This window comes from Nematolebias whitei, chromosome 23 (genome assembly GCF_014905685.2).
Source record: "Nematolebias whitei isolate Nwh7 chromosome 23, NemWhi1, whole genome shotgun sequence".
Lineage (NCBI taxonomy): Eukaryota > Metazoa > Chordata > Actinopteri > Cyprinodontiformes > Rivulidae > Nematolebias > Nematolebias whitei.
Genome location: NC_056520.1, coordinates 14,349,270 through 14,358,626, shown reverse-complemented (window position 1 = coordinate 14,358,626; position 9,357 = coordinate 14,349,270). Strand labels below are relative to the sequence as shown.

General features: G+C 39.6%; 1 protein-coding gene across 1 annotated transcript in view; it reads right to left on the bottom strand.

The window, feature by feature from the left end:
* Positions 1-9,357, bottom strand: part of LOC119428935 (SH3 domain-binding protein 4-A) — a 38,591-nt gene that overhangs the window by 2,506 nt on the left and 26,728 nt on the right. The window lies entirely within an intron of this gene.

Sequence of the window (9,357 nt, the reverse complement as noted above, 5' to 3'; positions counted from 1 at the left end):
CTTCCTTCCTTCCTTCCTTCCTTCCTTCCTTCCTTCCTTCCTTCCTTGCTTCCTACCTACCTACCTTCCTACCTACCTACCTACCTACCTACCTACCTTCCTTCCTTCCTTCCTTCCTTGGAGCCTAACCACATCAACCACCTTATCTCCAAGGCTGAGCCCATCCACCCTGCAGAGGAAGCTCATTTCAGCCATTAGTGTCCATGAACTTTACTTCATGGCCATAGGTGGATTGGACCGTAAAAGCCAGATTATGATGCCAGAAATCAACAGGGACACAAACCAGGCCTGGCTCCAGGAGGGTGCCTCAGTTTCCTTGTGCAAGGCAAAGTAGTATATTTTTTGTTCTTCATCGTCATCAATGTTTTTGAATCACTCTTAAGTCTTGACTCTCCCATGGTGCCAACATGGCACAAGAAACCCTACCAGACTCTGAAGATTACCCCAGGACCATGGTGGTGCTCAAACCTCTCCACCATGTGGCCATTTTGCAGAGCAATGAGTTTATGTTCCACACAATCAAACTGTGCATGTATCGAAGAATACGCAATAGTTTTTCATCAGATTTATCATTTATTTTCTACAAATAAGACAAAAAAAAAATGAACAAAGAATAAAAAAATGTAATGAACATGACATAATGAAACAAAGTGAAGCAGCCGAATAAATTTATTCAGTTACATACTTGGAGCAAGTCAAAGCTCCGACATGTGAGCTGTGTAAATCCACACTCCTGTTCCTGGACGGTGGCCTCGTTAAGAACCAGTCACCTGATCGTGGCTGCTTACTTAATTATTTATGGTCATCACGTAGCAGAGGAGTGCAAACCTTTTAAATGGAATAGCTCAGAGTCATTTTATGAATAAATATTGGATTAATGCAATTTTAATCTGGTCTCTTTCATTCATCTATTTCATTTAATACTAAATTCATTAACCTTGGGGATTTCCTGTGGTCTATGTTAATATCGCTCTTGTAGTTTTGTAAATCTCCTCATAAGCTCAATATTTTATACTCTTTTGTTTATGTTTTCTTTAAAAATAGGTTTTAAATAAACCTGAATGACCTACAAAATCCAGGTTAGTCGTTTAAACCAAACTAAGCCGTCGTCATGATTTCCTCCTCACCACTTGTCCACTAAGATCTTTTTCTGTGGCACCCAGTCCGCTGATTCAGTCTCCATGCCGTCTTCTTGTCTAAATATAGACCCCAGTTAAAGTGAACCTGATCCGACGTCTGCCTGAAAATGAGCATCTGGTGAGCAAAACGAACAGCCCCCTGGCAGGAAATTGGGATGCTTCAAAATATAAAACCAAAAGGCTCAAGATTGAGGAGAGACGACTTAACTGAGACGAGTCGTGGAGGTTCGAGACATGAGCCGCACACTCAGACTGAACCAGATGGGAGGTCAAAGGTCAGCACCTTACTTTAAGACCTTGTCAGCTGTTGTCTCATCTCCAGCAGCATTTTCCGTACATTTAAGTTCATTTTTAAGGCTTCTACATCCTGTCGTAAAGATTTAGGCTTCCTGATGGGAGGTTTGCGACCTTTACAGAAATAAAAAAATAAAAACATTTCTGCTTGTATGAATTAACCAGTTATGTTGGTGCTAAGATAGCACCAACATAACTGGTTTGTTCAACTTTGGAGTAAGCTGTTGGGGGAAGAATCAGTTTTGTGTTGTGCGTTTCCTTGATTGATGAAGTCTTCTGGATGGAAGGTGAAATGTTTCAGCACAAAAAAAAAAAAAAAAGAAACTGTCCAGATGACCTGACTGAAAAATGTTGGGTTTCCTCAATTGTGTTGAAAAGGTTTAATTTTCTGTCTAATTTTAGTGAAAAAAAAATAATAATAAATTGGCTGGAAGCCAGATTATTAAAGTGGCCAATAGGCTAACAAGCTGCTAGCATAAACTGATCAATACTTTTTATGTTGTTTTGTTTTCTTAGAAGTTTTATTGGTACATTCGCAGAAACTCATCCATAGCCGTCTCTCTTCAGCCGTCTAAAAAAAAACAACGACGACGTTCAGGTCTCTCTTGTAAATGAGTTCTCGAGGCTCAATGATTGAATGAATATATAAAAGTCATAAATATAAATCTTCTCTGTTTTGATCATAATTACAAAGACCTGCATACAGCCCGAGAGCCGCATGTTGCAGACCCCTGTACTAGACAAAAAGTTTTCATTAATTTGTCAACAAAGTGAAAACATTTTGCCTCTTGAGTTAGATGAAGAAAGGCAATCATGACTGAAAATAAGAAAAAAAAAATTTCCTGCTAAACACCTGGAGAGACAAGTTCCCTGGCTGGTTCTGGTTTCTGTTTCCTGCTTATTAAAAAACAGCGTGGTTCTGATCTAAAAATAGGGACGGTTCTGCTCCACCAGAGACGACACCGTCATTATGGGATGATGCTGACAAGCAGGAGGTCCCTGAAGGAGATGGACAGACGGTGCTGACAGCTGACCGGGTGGAAAAATGAGTTTCATCCTCAGAAGGACGGGGAGGAGGAGGCAGAGGAAGAGGAAAAGAGGTGTTGCTGACAGTTAGTAATGAGAAGCTAAAAGCTGGGAAAATAAACAAATGCGAAAAGGAAAAATATAAAAATGAGTTGTCAATAAGAGCACCCTATTTTTCGGCCTATAAGTCACATTTTTTTGCATAATTTACATGCCCTGCAACTTATAGGCCGAAGCGACATATTTATGGATTTTTTTTCCCATATTTATAAAGCAATTTTTGGCTGAGATATAACCGTTTTCATTCATTCTGACTGAAAAAATAAAAAATGAACAGTACCATTTTCAGCCACTAGATGTCAGCAGAGTAGTAGTAGCAGTAAGGCATGTCGTATCATGTGGGTAAAAGTGGCTATAATGACAAATTTAAAAAAGTTCAAGACAAAAAAAACTGGATTTTATTTATTATACTTTATACTTTGTTTTTGTATTGAACTTTATTTTGAATTTACCATGTCTTGAATGACTGAGAATCTTCACCAGCTATTAAGGACACAATCAGCTTGCCATAGTCTTCCACCTTCGTTCTGCTCGCTGCTTGGAGCAACCTTCAAACCAGCTGCATCACTCCGGCGAAATGCAGCTAATTTAACCATTAAAGTGCATTTATTAAGTAAACGTTCAACTGAGACACACCTTTGCTATAATTTTGAGGAAACAAATAATTGTTTTTAAGTGTTAATCTTGTTAAAGTCCTCCCGTACATTTGACAGCCCATCGATTTTTGGCACAACACCGGCCCACATTTCCAGGTTCGACCCACATTTCCGGGTTGTCAGCGGTGACGCATAACAAACATGACGTGACAGCGGTGACGTATAATAGATGCAACATATACGGCGAAGAGACATATTTATGGATTTTTAAAAACTTTTTTAGACATATTTGAACTGATGCGACTTATAGGGTGGTGCGACAGGTATGGCAGAAAATATGGTAATTAAAACCATTAAAAAAATTTTTTATCTATATTTTGTATTTTAAAATTCTGTATTTTTTATGTTATCTGAACATAAGTTTGTAAAAAATGTAAATAAAAAAATTCGGAGAAATTTAGTATTTAACTCATTCATATAAATTTATTTCAAATTTTATATTAAAGTGCCTCCATCCATCCATCCATCCATCCATCCATTTTCTTCCGCTTATCCGGGGTCGGGTCTATTAAAGTGCCTGTTGCATCAAATTTTGGTAATGATTCTGAATGCATTTTTTGGAAACATAACATTAATAACATATTGCAAAAACAGTTTCATGCCACTGAGATGAACAGTTGTTAAGATATTCTCATGTGCAGGAACAGGAAGTGATGTCAAAGGGGAACACCTGCACGTAAACAGAGCATTGCTACATGATTAACAACACAGACAGAAGGGAAGAATCATGTTTCTTCAGATTGTTTTGAGTCACCATCACAGACAAAGAAGAGCCATTGTTCAAATAATATTATTTCAATAAACAAAGACCAGGCAGTTGGCCTTTTTAAAGAGTTCCCCTTTGATGTCACTTCCTGTTTCACTTTGGCTGTGCAAAGTTCAAAAGAAAATACGCCAGGTATGTGACAAAATTACAAACCGGATTCCAAAAAAGTTGGGACACTAACCAAACTGTGAATAAAAACTGAATGTAATGATGTGGAGGTGCCAACATCTAATATTTTATTCAGAATAGAACACAAATCACAGATCCAAAGTTTAAACTGAGAGAATGTATCATTTTAAGGGAAACATCTGTTGTTTCCTAATTTCATGGCGTCAACAAATCCCAAAAAAGTTGGGACAAGTCCATTTTTACCACTGTGTGGCATCCCCCCTTTTTCTTACAACACTCAACAGACGTCTGAGGACAGAGGAGACCAGTTTCTCAAGTTTAGAAAAAGGAATGCTCTCCCATTCATGTCTAATACAGACCTCTAACTGTTCAATCGTCTTGGGCCTTCTTTGTCGCACCTTCCTCTTTATGATGCGCCAAATATTCTCTATAGGTGAAAGATCTGGACTGCAGGCTGGCCATTTCAGTACCCGGATCCTTGTCCTACGTAGCCATGATGTTGTGATTGCTGCAGAATGTGGTCTGGCATTATCGTGTTGAAAAATGCAGGGTCTTCCCTGAAAGAGATGACGTCTAGATGGGAGCATATGTTGTTCTAGAACCTGAACATAGTTCTCTGCATTAATGGTGCCTTTCCAGACATGCAAGCTGCCCATGCCACAAGCGCTCATGCAACCCCATACCATCAGTGATGCAGGCTTCTGAACGGAGCGTTGATAACACCTTGGGCTATCCTTGTCCTCTCTGGTCTGGATGACATGGCGTCCCAGTGTTCCATAAAGAACTTCAAATCGTGACTCATCTGACCACAGAACAGTCTTCCATTTTGCCACACTCCATTTTAAATGACCCCTGGCCCAGTGCAAACGTCTGAGCTTGTGGAGCTTGCTTAGAAATGGCTTCCTCTTTGCACTGTAGAGTTTCAGCTGGCAACGGCGGATGGCATGGTGAATTGTGTTCACTGACGATGCTTTCTGGAAGTATTCCTGAGCCCATTCTGTTATTTCCTTGACAGTGGCATTCCTGTTTGAGGTGCAGTGACGTTTAAGGGCCCGGAGATCACAAGCATCCAGTAGAGTTTTACGGCCTTGACCCTTACGCACAGCGATTGTTCCAGATTCTCTGAATCTTTTGATGATGTTATGCACGGTTGATGATGATAACTTAAAAGTCTTTGCTATTTTACGCTGGGTAACACCATTCTGGTATTGCTGCACTATCTTTCTGCGCAACAATGGTGGAATTGGTTATCCTCTTATCATCTTGGCTTCTGAGAGACACTGACACTCTGAGAAGCTCTTTTTATACCCAATCTGTTGTCAATTGAACTAATTAGTGTTAATTGGTCTTCCAGCTGTTCGTTTTATGCTCAATTTTCTTTTTCCAGCCACTTATTGCTACTTGTCCCAACTTTTTTGGGATTTGTTGACACTGAAATTTTGAATCAACATATTTTTCCTTTAAAATGTTACATTTACTCAGATTAAACTTTTGATCTGTCATCTATGTTATATTACGAATAAAATATTGACATTTGCCATCTCCACATCATTGCATTCAGTTTTTATTCACAATTTGTTTAGTGTCCCAACTTTTTTGGAATCCGGTTTGTAGTAAAATCATGTGTATTATGCCAAATTACTTAAATATAAAGATGTTTTCTTCAACTTTTTGTATTTGTAGGACATGCATGTCATAAAATTGTTTTTTTTTTTACAGGAATATTTTAAAAGTATTTTTGATGTTTTGAGCCAACAAAAAGCCACCAAATGTTTTCTATCCAGACATTTACAAACTACTCAGGACTGACAAACCTCCAGCAGTCAGTTTGAAAAATAAATCCCTTGTTAAGATGATTGTTTCTAGCTAATTCAAAATTAATTTTCCAAACCGTGCAGACTCCAGGTGAAGTAAAAGAAGCAATATTTTGGTCTGAAACAGGAGGATTGATTACGTCTCCTACTAGACCGACTCTCCCTGCCTGCGAGCGTAGATCTATTATTAAATGATGCTGTACTCCAATTACAAACACAAGCTTTCTCATTTAGGTCTTCACCTTTTGTAACTCAACGCATGGTATTAAATTGAGCTGCTGGGGAGGTATCTGATGCACCCCGGGCTTAAGAGTGTGTCCTGATCAATACAAGCTCGAGTTTCACGTGGAGACACCTGTTGACTTGTCAGGAAGCTAATCGTAAAAACCAGAAGAAAAATGGTAACAATTCTGGTTAGACTTTTGTAAAACTTAAGACATTAAATTCATCAAAGAATGATAAAACAGTGTTTTTTAGTCATGTATAAATCCATTCAACCTTTATAATAGAAGCTTGTTGTGCTTCTTGTATCAGTAATGCAAAATTTAAAGAATGGAACCCCATTATCATGAGCTAAACATCTCTAAATCAGAGATCCCAACACTGGTCCTTGAGGAACACCCTCCTGAATGTTTTAGTTATTTCTCTGCTCCGACAAACCTGATTTTAATTAATGGGTGATTAACAGGCTTATGCAGAACATGATGAAGTACTTACATCACTGAATCAGGTGTGTTGGTGCAGGGAAACAATTAAAACATGCAGGAGGGTGTTCCTCAAGGACCAGTGTTTAGAACCGCTGCTCTAAATAAATGTACTGATGCATGCTCAATAATCCAAGTAGACGAATCTAACAAGGTTAAGTCAGGTCCTCTGTCCTTTAGTTTGTCTTTTATCCAGAAGACTGAAGAAATCTTCTGGATAAAAGACAAAATGCTTCAACAAAGAAGAACCTGTCCAGAAGACCTGACTCAACCTTGTTAGGTCGCTAAACTCTACACTTGTATGGCCCACGGGAGAATTAAGGCAGCAAAATGACCAGAGCTCTGTTTGTGGTGCGATCGCTCAGAGAAAATGGGAATATTTGGGGTGATTATGTAAGCAGATAAATAGTGCAAAGCTGCAAGTTTGGAGAGCGCCACACAATAGGCTCACAGAGGAGGAAGAGTAAGGAACTGCTTACAGCTTGCTTTGTGAACACCCACATAATTTAAAAATGACTGCCTTTACAAAAAAACAACATAAAACATTGGATGGTGTCATGAGGAGTTTATTGTCTATCTTTTCCTGATCACATTTTACGACAGCTGAGCTTCAGTAACTGCAAATAAATTAGAATAACCTGCAGCTTTAGGCTACAACAGCTACATTTTTACTTGAGGATGCACTCCAGGGAAGAGGTTTTGAAAGTAAATCAATGGTACACCAATGTTAAGGTAAAAAAAACAACAACTGTCTGTGAAATACCTGGATGATTGAGCTTACAAATCTTTTTCTGAACCACTTTGGCCTTGGTTGTCTTCAGGCTGTTTCTGTGAGTAGCAAGTTGGCCGTCTGTCCTAAAACATTTGATTGTTGTACATGATTGTTTTAGGACGGATGGGCACTGTTTGCATGTGTTAAAAGTCTACTTCTGAGATTCCAACAGGAGGTTGGCTTGAAACACAGCAATGAAGGCTACTACGGGACAGATCTTGTTGGCAGGCCACAGACTGACAAAGTCCTCCTAGGGCTGGACAATAATTCAATATCGATATATATTGCGACATACTTTTATTCAATAACGATAATATGAGTTTTAAGCACACATTGAGCGTGGTGACGTAGATGTTACGCAAAGCTGGAGTCCAGAAGGAGTTAGCGGTAGCAGGCTAGGCTAATCTCCAACACGTGGTAAGTTCTCAATACACAATGAGTGCCCATGACCGTCAGAATGTGACTAAACAAGCTTTCACAAGCGAAAAGAAAGTAGATGACATAATTGATAAGAGAGGAAAGACTAATTCAAACGGTGTGGAAGTGGTTCGGCTCTCTAAGATCTGATAAACTGCGGGTTTCGTGTGCTATAAAATGTGACGGAGAGTCGTTCCAATTAGCGGTGGGAACACATCTAACTTGTTCCACTCGACAGAATATGCTGAGAGTTGAGTGTTTTATGTTTATTTGACGGTGATTTCAAAAAATTTTTGAAGGCTAAATACAAATAAAAGGTGAACATTAATTTATTTGTACATTTTCTGCAGTTTTTCTGAGGCTTTTATAATGTTTATACCGATATCGAATTATATCGTTATCGATCGAAATTAAGAGATATATCGTGATAAAAGTTTTGGCCGTATCGTCCAGCCCCAAGTCCTCCGGATGGGGGACGAAACATTTCTCGCTTAAAGAAACTAGCCCAGATGACATGATTTAACCTTTGTTGCTGTGTTTCCTCAGCAAAAACAACTTCTTTTTTTTTTTTACATTTGTTGTTGATCATCAGATCAACCAAAACTCATCGGATCCCCTCAGATGGAAGGAAACTAGTTCAAATGATAAGGAACAACCCCAGAACCAACAAGGGTGAAACCTGCCTTAAACTGAAACCTGATGGAGCACGTGTCCCTGTCCACAGTGAAGCCAGTATTACATCAACATAGACCAAGACCAAGAAAAAAGCTCAGAAGCCTTTAGGATGGACTCAAACACACAGTGGTCCACATGGATGAGACAAATGCCTTCTGGAGAAAAGTTTGATGGTCACGCCAGACAAGAAGGATGTTTAGACGAGTCGAGCGACGAGTTGGATTAGGATTTCAAACCTACAAATACTGTACCAACTGTCGCATATGGTGGTGATAGCATCATGCTGTGGTACAAAGTGAAAGGAATAATACCATACCAATTTATTTATAGAGCACTTAAAACAGCAACAAGGCCAACCAAAGTGCTGTACAAAAGAACCAAACATGCACAGCGGACAGGAAAACATAAAATAAAAATACAGATACAAATAGCAGCAGGAGCTAACTAAAATGGCCAACAGTGTAGAGAACAGACCGGACCAAAACAAATCACACCGTGTTAAAGGCAAGAGAATAGAAGTGGGTCTTCAAGCGAGACTTAAAGACTGAGAGTGTGGGAGCCTGCCGGACACTCAGTGGCAACTCATTCCACAGTCGTGGACCAGCAACAGAGAAAGCCCTGTCACCTCTGAGCTTACGACGGGTTTCTGGGATTGAGAGAAGCATCTGGTCTGCTGACCTCAGAGAGCGCGGTGGGACGTATGGCTACAGAAGATCAGTGAGATAGGATGGGGCGGAACTGTTCAGTGATTTAAAAACATACATGAGAATTTTGAAATGGATCCGAAGGTGAATGGGTAGCCAGTGCAGGGAGGCCAAAACTGGCGTGATGTGCTCTCTATAGCCTGTACCAGTTAAAAATCGGGCTGCAGCATTTTGGACCAGTTGTAGACGAGCAATGGAGGA